Here is an 8,504-nt window from a genome sequence, read left to right as displayed (position 1 = left end):
TGCCTTCTCTTTGTCTGTGATGACAAGTGTATACAGAAACCTTGAGCAGCGAACTTTAAATTTCACATTTTCTGGATTCTTCTTAATCTTCACAGCTGCAATGGAGTTCAACATATACAAATCATTCTACCACTTAATTCTACTAAGTTAATGACAACGTTGTTACACTACAAAACTAGTCAAAACCTGAGATTCGAATATTTTCCTGGAAAGTAATCTACAGTGAAACTACACAATGCATATGGGATTTTGCACAACACACAGCAATGCAAAAAGTGCAACACCATAAATAATGACTGCAAAATTAGTAACCTACTCTAATCACAAGGCTCTCTGCAACAGGTTAAAAAGAACTCAGAACATAATATCAAAGTTACATAACAACCATAAACTAAAACCATATTGACTAGGCATGCAAAATTCATTACTATGTACTTACATTTTGCATCTTTTCTTCTTGCTTTTAGCAGAAAGTCCTTTATTTCTTTAATTTCACGTGGCTGTAAGGAAACAGGTGGGAATCAATATCAAATTAAGCACTTCCGGACAGAGCTAAAATTCACATTTAAAACATGCTATATTTCATACGACCAGTCAAGTCTTAAGCGACAGCATCCATGCTGCTTACCATTTTTATGCTTAATTGAAAGGTAACCTATGCGACGGAAAACTTCCTTCTGAAAATACAAATCACAATTTCATTAGCTAGCCAATAAGTATCGTTACCATTCAAGTACCATTTTTGATAACATAAGNTTTTCAGTACATATATATTTATAATATCAACAAACACCAACCAGCTCCAATTCACGGGCACGAGCTCCAGACCGCTCCAGACTGTAAGAACACCAGCCCAAAAATCACGGAACATCAACGATGACAGTCATAGACAATATCACCAACATAAATCGGTGCTCACCGTACTACAGCACGATATATGAAGCTCCAAAATATTAAACGGCAATTGCGGATTCATAATATTCAGAGGTATTACGGGAAACAGAGAAAAAGTAAACCACTGGATCGTAACGTAATTTGCTTTAGTTGTTGGTCCAAGTATAGTAATGTTCTCGTCGTAGATGTCCCTAGCCACACGTCCAAATTTACCTATGATTTTACATTATGAATTTTGATAACGCCAAAACACTGATTCTTCTGGACACAAAACGGCAGAGAATGTCTTTAAAATAGTTTCTTGATGAATTAATCCTAGTAACTAGTTAGTGATACATAATTATCCGGTACTTTCAATTCCAGAATATAACTGTTGAATATGAAACATTCCATCAAATCTTATTATGCAAAAAGATAGATTAACTGCTCGCGACATCTACTAACACTTTTATATGACTGATTTCCCTATTATGCTGTAGATGGAAGACAAATTGCATAATTCAAAGACATTGTGTCCACGGCCGAATTCGATTGCGGTGACGGGTTGATAAACGAGGAAACCAATTGTCGTGTAGCGTGTAGCATGTCACTATACCAGTTTAAAATGTACAAATATTGCATTGTCTTTGATCAACGTTCAAAATTAATTCTGTTTTTGTTCTTCCAGCTTAATGGCACTCAGCATACGAGAGCTGTGTGATGTTGAGTATAAATAACTTTATAAGTTGAATTATTTTTGTGTGTCTACAAAATTATTAGGAGCTACATAAGAAATTCACGAGAGATCGATCACAATCGATCCATCGGTCACTCTTATTGATATCCAAAATGACAGTTCGTCCGGTGGTTAATTGAGATCATGGAGATGATGGTGATCATGGTGATACGGTAAAGACACTCAAGGTTTCATCAGTGATGGTAGTTAAACAAGTAAGGTAACGAGTGCTTTTTGTCATAAATTTAAAATAGAACTCAGATCAGCACAAAAAATTATTGAACTGCTACAAGAACTGCTACACGCCCAGTCGTGCCGTAAGTACAGACCCTTGTTACTTCCACAGTTCGAAATTAAAAAAAGGGAACTGGGTTTTTGTGTTCATGAATCTCCCCTGGCACATCTGGCTAACCTGACTTAGGATTTTTCATGGTTTTTCACAGTACCACCAGGCAAATGTTGATTGGACTTAGTATCCCTAATCAGGTGACAAGCACCAAGACTTTTGAATACATTATTTACTAACCATCAACCTTTTGATACTATATAGTTTCCGCTACGAAGTGTGTTGTGAATTCATGAAAGGAAATGTGGTGCAGGAGCAGTTTTGAATGTTATTAATAATCGGACACAACTTTCAGCGCCAGAAGAGATACTGTCCAACATCAAGATTGAGCCCGAGGACAGCGAACTGGAGCTACAGATAGCCCTCAAGAAAGCATGGAGACTGGAGCTGCAGGAGGCTGTTACAGAATCAAAGAACAATGTAGAAAAGGTACATACATCACATCGGCGGATTTCCTTTTTAATCCATCTCACAACTGTTTGGCTGTAGTAGGGGTCACTTCCTCTTGTTCAGTCAAGGCCATCTTCCCCCTACCTGCCTCTCTGCTTTTCGCCCCTGAGACAAGAGAGGAGCAGCCCTATGGATAGGTGGTGGGAGGTGATGAAATTGTCCCTAGCTACAGAATCCTGCGCCATCTTTAGTTCCTACACAGTGTCTCCATATGTTCCAGTTATAAAATGTTGCACAGAACTCTGTAGTAAAGTTCATTATGATGTTTCCTCCTTGGTTACTGTAGAAAAACATTGTACTCTAGAGAAAGTATATTCTAATTTAACCTGCAGGCTATTAAATTGTTTCTCTCACAGTCTGTTGTGGTGGGCCTCAAACAAGTAAATCATATCGCCACATTTAAGTAATATCATCATCCTTTCTTACTGTGCTACCAACTGAAAGGTCATGGGTTCAATTCCCAGTTAGGTAATTGGATTTTTAGATTGACCGAATCCTTCCAGTCACACTATGACCCTGGGGTCAACTCAGCCTTTAACAGAAATGAGTATCAGGAATATTCTTGGAGGGTAAAGGGCGGCCGGCATGTAAGGCTGACAACCTCACCACCATCTGTGTGCTTATTGTCGAGAAAGTATGGGAGTCTTGACGTCTCACAGCCCTATAGGCTTCCACGACCTGTTACAGGGAGAGCTCTACATTCTTTTATACTATCATCCTTTCTCGTATTTTGGTTATTCAGACCTGTTATGGTCTCCTGTCAAATAGGCACCAGGGGCTGTTTCCCCGGGTATGGGAGTGGCATGGAGCTGGCCACTGACCTCCATCTAGAGCATAACTAATTAAGCATAGGGACAGCTTTGCATTTGTGGATACTACAAAACAGAATGCTATATAGCTACATAATTTAACTGTTTGTGATTTGTGATGTTTGTAGGTGGCAGAGTCAGTACTGGAGAGAAACTCAGAAGGAAACATGGAAGGTGGTTCCAGTGTGCTGAATGCTACAGCAGAATTCTGCTGTACGTTGGGTGACATCCCCATTTATGGTCTGGCTGACAACTGATGAGGATGCTCAGGAACTGCTTGTGAGTCCAACATAACCGTCCGCAGATAAATGTACACTTGGCAAGGCACTTTGATTTAGCATGTATCAACAGTCCATTGCCCGTCTACGGTTAGTTACTGCAGCTGCAACAGAATTGGAATATATTTTAATTACAGTTGAATTCCATGATAATGGATAAATAAATTACTGAACTGGAAACATCCAACAGAAATCCTAGAAACGAAAGCACTCGTTATACAATAAGAATGTGACAGTTGAGATGGTAGAACCTTTTTCTTCTTCTTCTTCTTCTTGACAAATGGTACCTTCTGGATTAAAATGCTGTATAATGTGATAAGGTCCATAAGCATTTTGAAGGAATGTCAGTAGACTTACAGGATGTGACTTCCCAGAAGATAGTGACTTTCTTAATCTCCTCTACAAGAATCTCAAATCCAGTCTTTTTTTCCCATCTTTTATTTCTTTTTTCTCCCTGTGCCATGTGCATGATGCAAGGGTAGAAGAGATGCTACTAGGAATTATATGTGAAATTGAAATAGGGATGAATAAATAGCTCAGATCATGACTAAATGGAAAACCAATAGTTATTGTAAATTTATTCATTGCGAAGTTAATTGAATGTTAATTGTCACAGTATTCTCACTGCAAACTCAGAATTAGTTTGGAAGATTGAGGCGACATGTGTCTCCAAAATGTCTGTTGACTTTCAACAGATTACACGGTGTTGTAACCCAGATGACAGAGCTCTTCAAAACCACTGCTCTCAGATGCTCAAATCCTACACAATAGAGTCAGTACTTTACAGTGCAGTAATTTTTTATTCAGTGATTGTTGGGTAAGCAGTTCAGATTTCACTCTATCTCAAGGCAGTTTTGAATTGGTAAAATTTTGACTGCGCAACAAATATAAATCACTCCATCCAATGTGACCTGTAAGTTTTTTACTACATGAAAACTTAACACCCTTACATGTTTCGGTCTCTGTGGACCATCTTCAGAGGGCAAACATCACTACAAACAGGAAACCACCATCACATAAGTTGTTTAGACGTAAAGTACGTACACTTATATGCTACAATACGTAGTATTGTAGTGAGAACAGCACAGCAGCCATGAGCAAAGCCTGGACGATATAGAGAACCTCCACATCAAGATAGCCAGGTGGCACAATATCTGCCCCATATAAGAGGGACGATGGGAGGACAAACACGAGCCTGCATGGTTTACAAATTTTAATTATTGACAATCCAAAAAATTTTTAATTAGCATCAAGAAATTTTATACAATTTTATAAAAAACTTTACATTCCCAGGAAACTGCTGTGTTTGTGAAATGTTCTATTTTCTGTACTATGTATTGTAGCATATAAGTGTACGTACTTTATGTCTAAACAACTTATGTGATGGTGGTTTTCCTATTTGTAGTGATGTTTGCCCTCTGAAGATGGTCCACAGAGACCGAAACATGTAAGGGTGTTAAGTTTTCATGTAGTAAAAAACTTACAGGTAACATTGGACAGAGTGATTTATATTTGTAATTGTTAGTGTGACGGACCAGAATGAAACAAATCAAACTTTTGACTGCGCATTGTGTTCTGCTAATCTCGTACAAAATTTACATTACAGGACTCTGACAAGGAAATGATTTAAGAGAAGAAACGTCAGAAAGAAGAAGACAAACGTGAAGCTTGGAATGAAGTTGAGATTGGTGAGTCACTAGCAGATTCTTTATGTACAACCTAGGCCTATTCAAATTAAGAGATATTGACACTTTAGTATTGGTTTTAATTGTGCGTTTATATTTTAAGTATTTCATAAATTGTGTACCATATTTAATCATATACTGCAGTTTTGTTAGGGGTTTTAGTAGAAACACATTAATCATTACTGTTTAATATTAGTAGCGGTAGGATAGTTGGTTGAAGCACTATGTTACAAGTTGGGGAAGGTCGTGGGTTCAAATCCTGATGAGGTCATTCATTTTTTTCACTTGACCTAATACTTCCAGCTGCACTATGGTCCTGGGGTCTACTCAGCCTCCTAACAGAAATGAGTACCAGGAATTTTCCTTGGGGTAAAGTGCGGCCGGTGCATAAGGCTGAATACCTCACAGCCATCGATGAGCTGATTGTCTAGAAAATGTGGGAGCCTTAATGTCTCACAACCCTATGGGGCTCCACAGTCTGTTACAGCGAAAGCTTGGCACATAAGGCGACAACCTCACCGCCATCTATGAGCCGATTGTCTAGAAAATGTGGGAGCCTTAATGTCTCACAACCCTATGTGTCTCCACAGTCTGTTACAGGGAAAGCTTGGCACATAAGGCGACAACCTCACCGCCATCTGTGAGCCGATTGTCTAGAAAATGTGGGTGCCTTAACGTCTCACAACCCTGTTGGCCTCCACAGTCTGTTACAGGGAAAGCTTGGCACATAAGGCAACAACCTCACCACCATCTGTGAGCCGATTGTCTAGAAAATGTGGGAGCCTTAATGTCTCACAACCCTATGCGCCTCCACAGTCTGTTACAGGGAAACCTTGGCACATAAGGCGACAACCTCACCGCCATCTGTGAGGCCATTATCTAGAAAATGTGGGAACCTTAATGTCTCACAACCCTATGGGCCTCCACAGTCTGTTACAGGGAAAGCTTGGCACATAAGGCAACAACCTCACCGCCATCTGTGAGCCGATTGTCTAGAAAATATGGGATCCTCAACATCTCACAACCCTATGGACCTCCACGGTCTGTAATAGGGATAGCTTTATTGTATAGATTTTGTGTAAACCGATGTTTTGGAGGAATGTATTGCCTCCATCATCAGGGTATAATAATCCAAGGAGGAAGCAGTTTTTCAGTGGAAACAGATAGGATTATGGGACTGCCGTGTTTATCATCCATGTGTGCAATCCTCATGATAATGTGTGATGTCATCATGCCACTCCCATGTTCTTTCAGTTGTCTACCATCGGCCATATTAACATGGTGACTGAGTTGGGAGCAACACTAGAGACACTTGAAGTAGGTCCTTAAGAAAAGTTCTTGGGGTAAGCTGTTATACCCATTCAGAAGGTTCTGAGTTCAATCCCCACCTGCATCTGTGTACAGAATTTTCTGCTCACAGATGATGCCTTCACATCTACCAGAGTTCGAGCTTCAGGAATTCAAAGGATATACCCCACCCACCCCCACCCCATTGGGTTAGAGGCCAAGTTAAAATATAGGGTCCCTCTGCTGATCAGCACTATCATGATTACCCTATCGTGGGTGGTGAGATTGTTGTCTTCTGCCTCAGATGCTTTCAGTAGAACTTGTTGTTTTGACTTCATTTTCTCCCATTCTCTATGTGAGCTTGTAACTAGCCAACCAATTATGACATTTGGTGTGTGAATTGCATGAATTAGGAAGAAACATGCCTCAAAATTATTACTATCCCATTGCACTTTTATTAAAATATTTTGTGTTAATCATTTCAGTCTCTACGACTTTAATGTGCTGTAGCAGCCCATTTCTGGTTATTGCATGTATTAGTAAGTTGTGTTGGAAAATGGACTGTTACATATTTTTATTATTTCACAAATTACAGATTGAACTATATATGGATCATACCCTTCTTTCTGGCTGAAACTTCAGGATGGAAGGATTTTACGTGTTACTAGGAAACATGGCCACATTCTGTAAGATCCTAAAATACAGTGACTTTAATGCTGTCTCTATTTCTAATTTCAGATACCTGTCTCATGAATTTCATGGAAAGGGACCTGTCAGAAATAAAGTGGAGAAACGAATGAAGGAAACTGAACTGGAGGGAGTGAGTATCAGTCCAGATGTGGTCATGAGCTCTTATTTCTAATACCAGCCAGAAGGTCATGGGTTCAAATCCCACTGAAGTAACTGGATTTTTTTCAGTTGACCTAATCCTTCCAGCTGCACTATGGCCCTGGGGTCAACTGAGCCTCTAATAGAAATGAGTACCAGGAATATTCTTGGGGGTAAAGGTCGACCGGCGCATAGAGCTGACACTCTTGCCGTCATCTTGAGCCGATTCTCTTTAAAATGTGGGAACCTCAACATCTCACAACCCTATGGCCCTCCATGGCTTGTCACAGGGATACATTTACTTTATTTTAGTATATTGTAGCACCCTGCTGCACTTCATTTTGTACCAAATTGTTTCACAGTCTCATGTGCAGCACGTCTTTCTGTAAAACTTTCTAAAAGTTATCCACATGTTTCAACCTATAAAGTCATCATCAGGTGTTTTTTTTTTAATTATAAATGAGGAAATTGCTGTGCTTCCATATTGTGGTTGTTGGTCATCACTGTGAGGTCCCTTCTATGCACATGTATATACAGAGTGGCGGGTTGTTCTGCCTGTTGTGTTATGCTACATGTCCCTCTTGCACTGCATAACAACAGGCAGAACAACCCACCACTTCCTATATACCAGCGCATAGAAGGGACCGCATAGTGATAACCAACAACCACAATATGGAAGCGCAGCAGTTTCCTCATTTATAATTAAAAAAAAAACACCTGATGATGACCTTATAGGTCGAAACATGTACTGAATAACTTCTAGAAAGTTCTATAGAAAGACATGCTGCACATGAGACTGTGAAACCATCTGATTCTATTTCTAAATGGTACTCCATAAGGAAGCAAATTTTAGTTATTGTTACATGTCCACGATTCCACATAGCAGATATATATCCATCCGCACTTTTTGTGCATTCATTTTCTGCTGACTACAAACATACACAGTAGCTTCAGTCCTGGGACAGAGGCGAATACTGCAACTTTGTGACAAGTCTGATGGAGCCTGCTCATAAAACACACAGCATATTTGTTCAGTTGTCATTAGACTAGTAGACATAGACACAGACCATGGGTTGGAAATTGGGAGAAATTGATGACTTCAAGCAACAGACTAACTTAAAGTTTGGGCGGCTGTTAGGATAATCAGTGACAGGAGCTGCAGATATTACAGAATGTTTAAGGGCAAATAGACTGTGCCCCATCTGAAGGAGA

General features: G+C 39.7%; 2 long non-coding RNA genes across 4 annotated transcripts in view; one reads left to right on the top strand and one right to left on the bottom strand.

Annotated features, from left to right (window-relative positions):
- Window positions 1–630: 630 nt before the first annotated feature.
- On the bottom strand, window positions 631–1,041 carry LOC111871837. Its single transcript, XR_002844105.2, has 2 exons — window positions 798–1,041; window positions 631–677 (listed from the first exon to the last, which is right to left on the bottom strand). It is a non-coding gene; the product is annotated as an uncharacterized LOC111871837 (long non-coding RNA).
- A 665-nt stretch (window positions 1,042–1,706) lies between these two features.
- LOC111871838 overlaps window positions 1,707–8,504 on the top strand; it is an 11,501-nt gene continuing 4,703 nt past the window's right edge. The window contains exons 1-5 of one of the 3 annotated variants that reach the window (XR_002844107.2): window positions 1,707–1,829; window positions 2,251–2,384; window positions 3,343–3,493; window positions 5,099–5,180; window positions 7,203–7,284. This is a non-coding gene — a long non-coding RNA (uncharacterized LOC111871838). The other 2 variants (XR_002844108.1, XR_002844106.2) reach the window with 2 other exon arrangements.

This window comes from Cryptotermes secundus, unplaced genomic scaffold (assembly GCF_002891405.2).
Source record: "Cryptotermes secundus unplaced genomic scaffold, Csec_1.0 scaffold1242, whole genome shotgun sequence".
In the NCBI taxonomy this organism is placed as follows: Eukaryota; Metazoa; Arthropoda; class Insecta; order Blattodea; family Kalotermitidae; genus Cryptotermes; species Cryptotermes secundus.
Note: the sequence above shows the minus strand (reverse complement) of the source record. Positions and strands in the feature narration are given on the sequence as shown.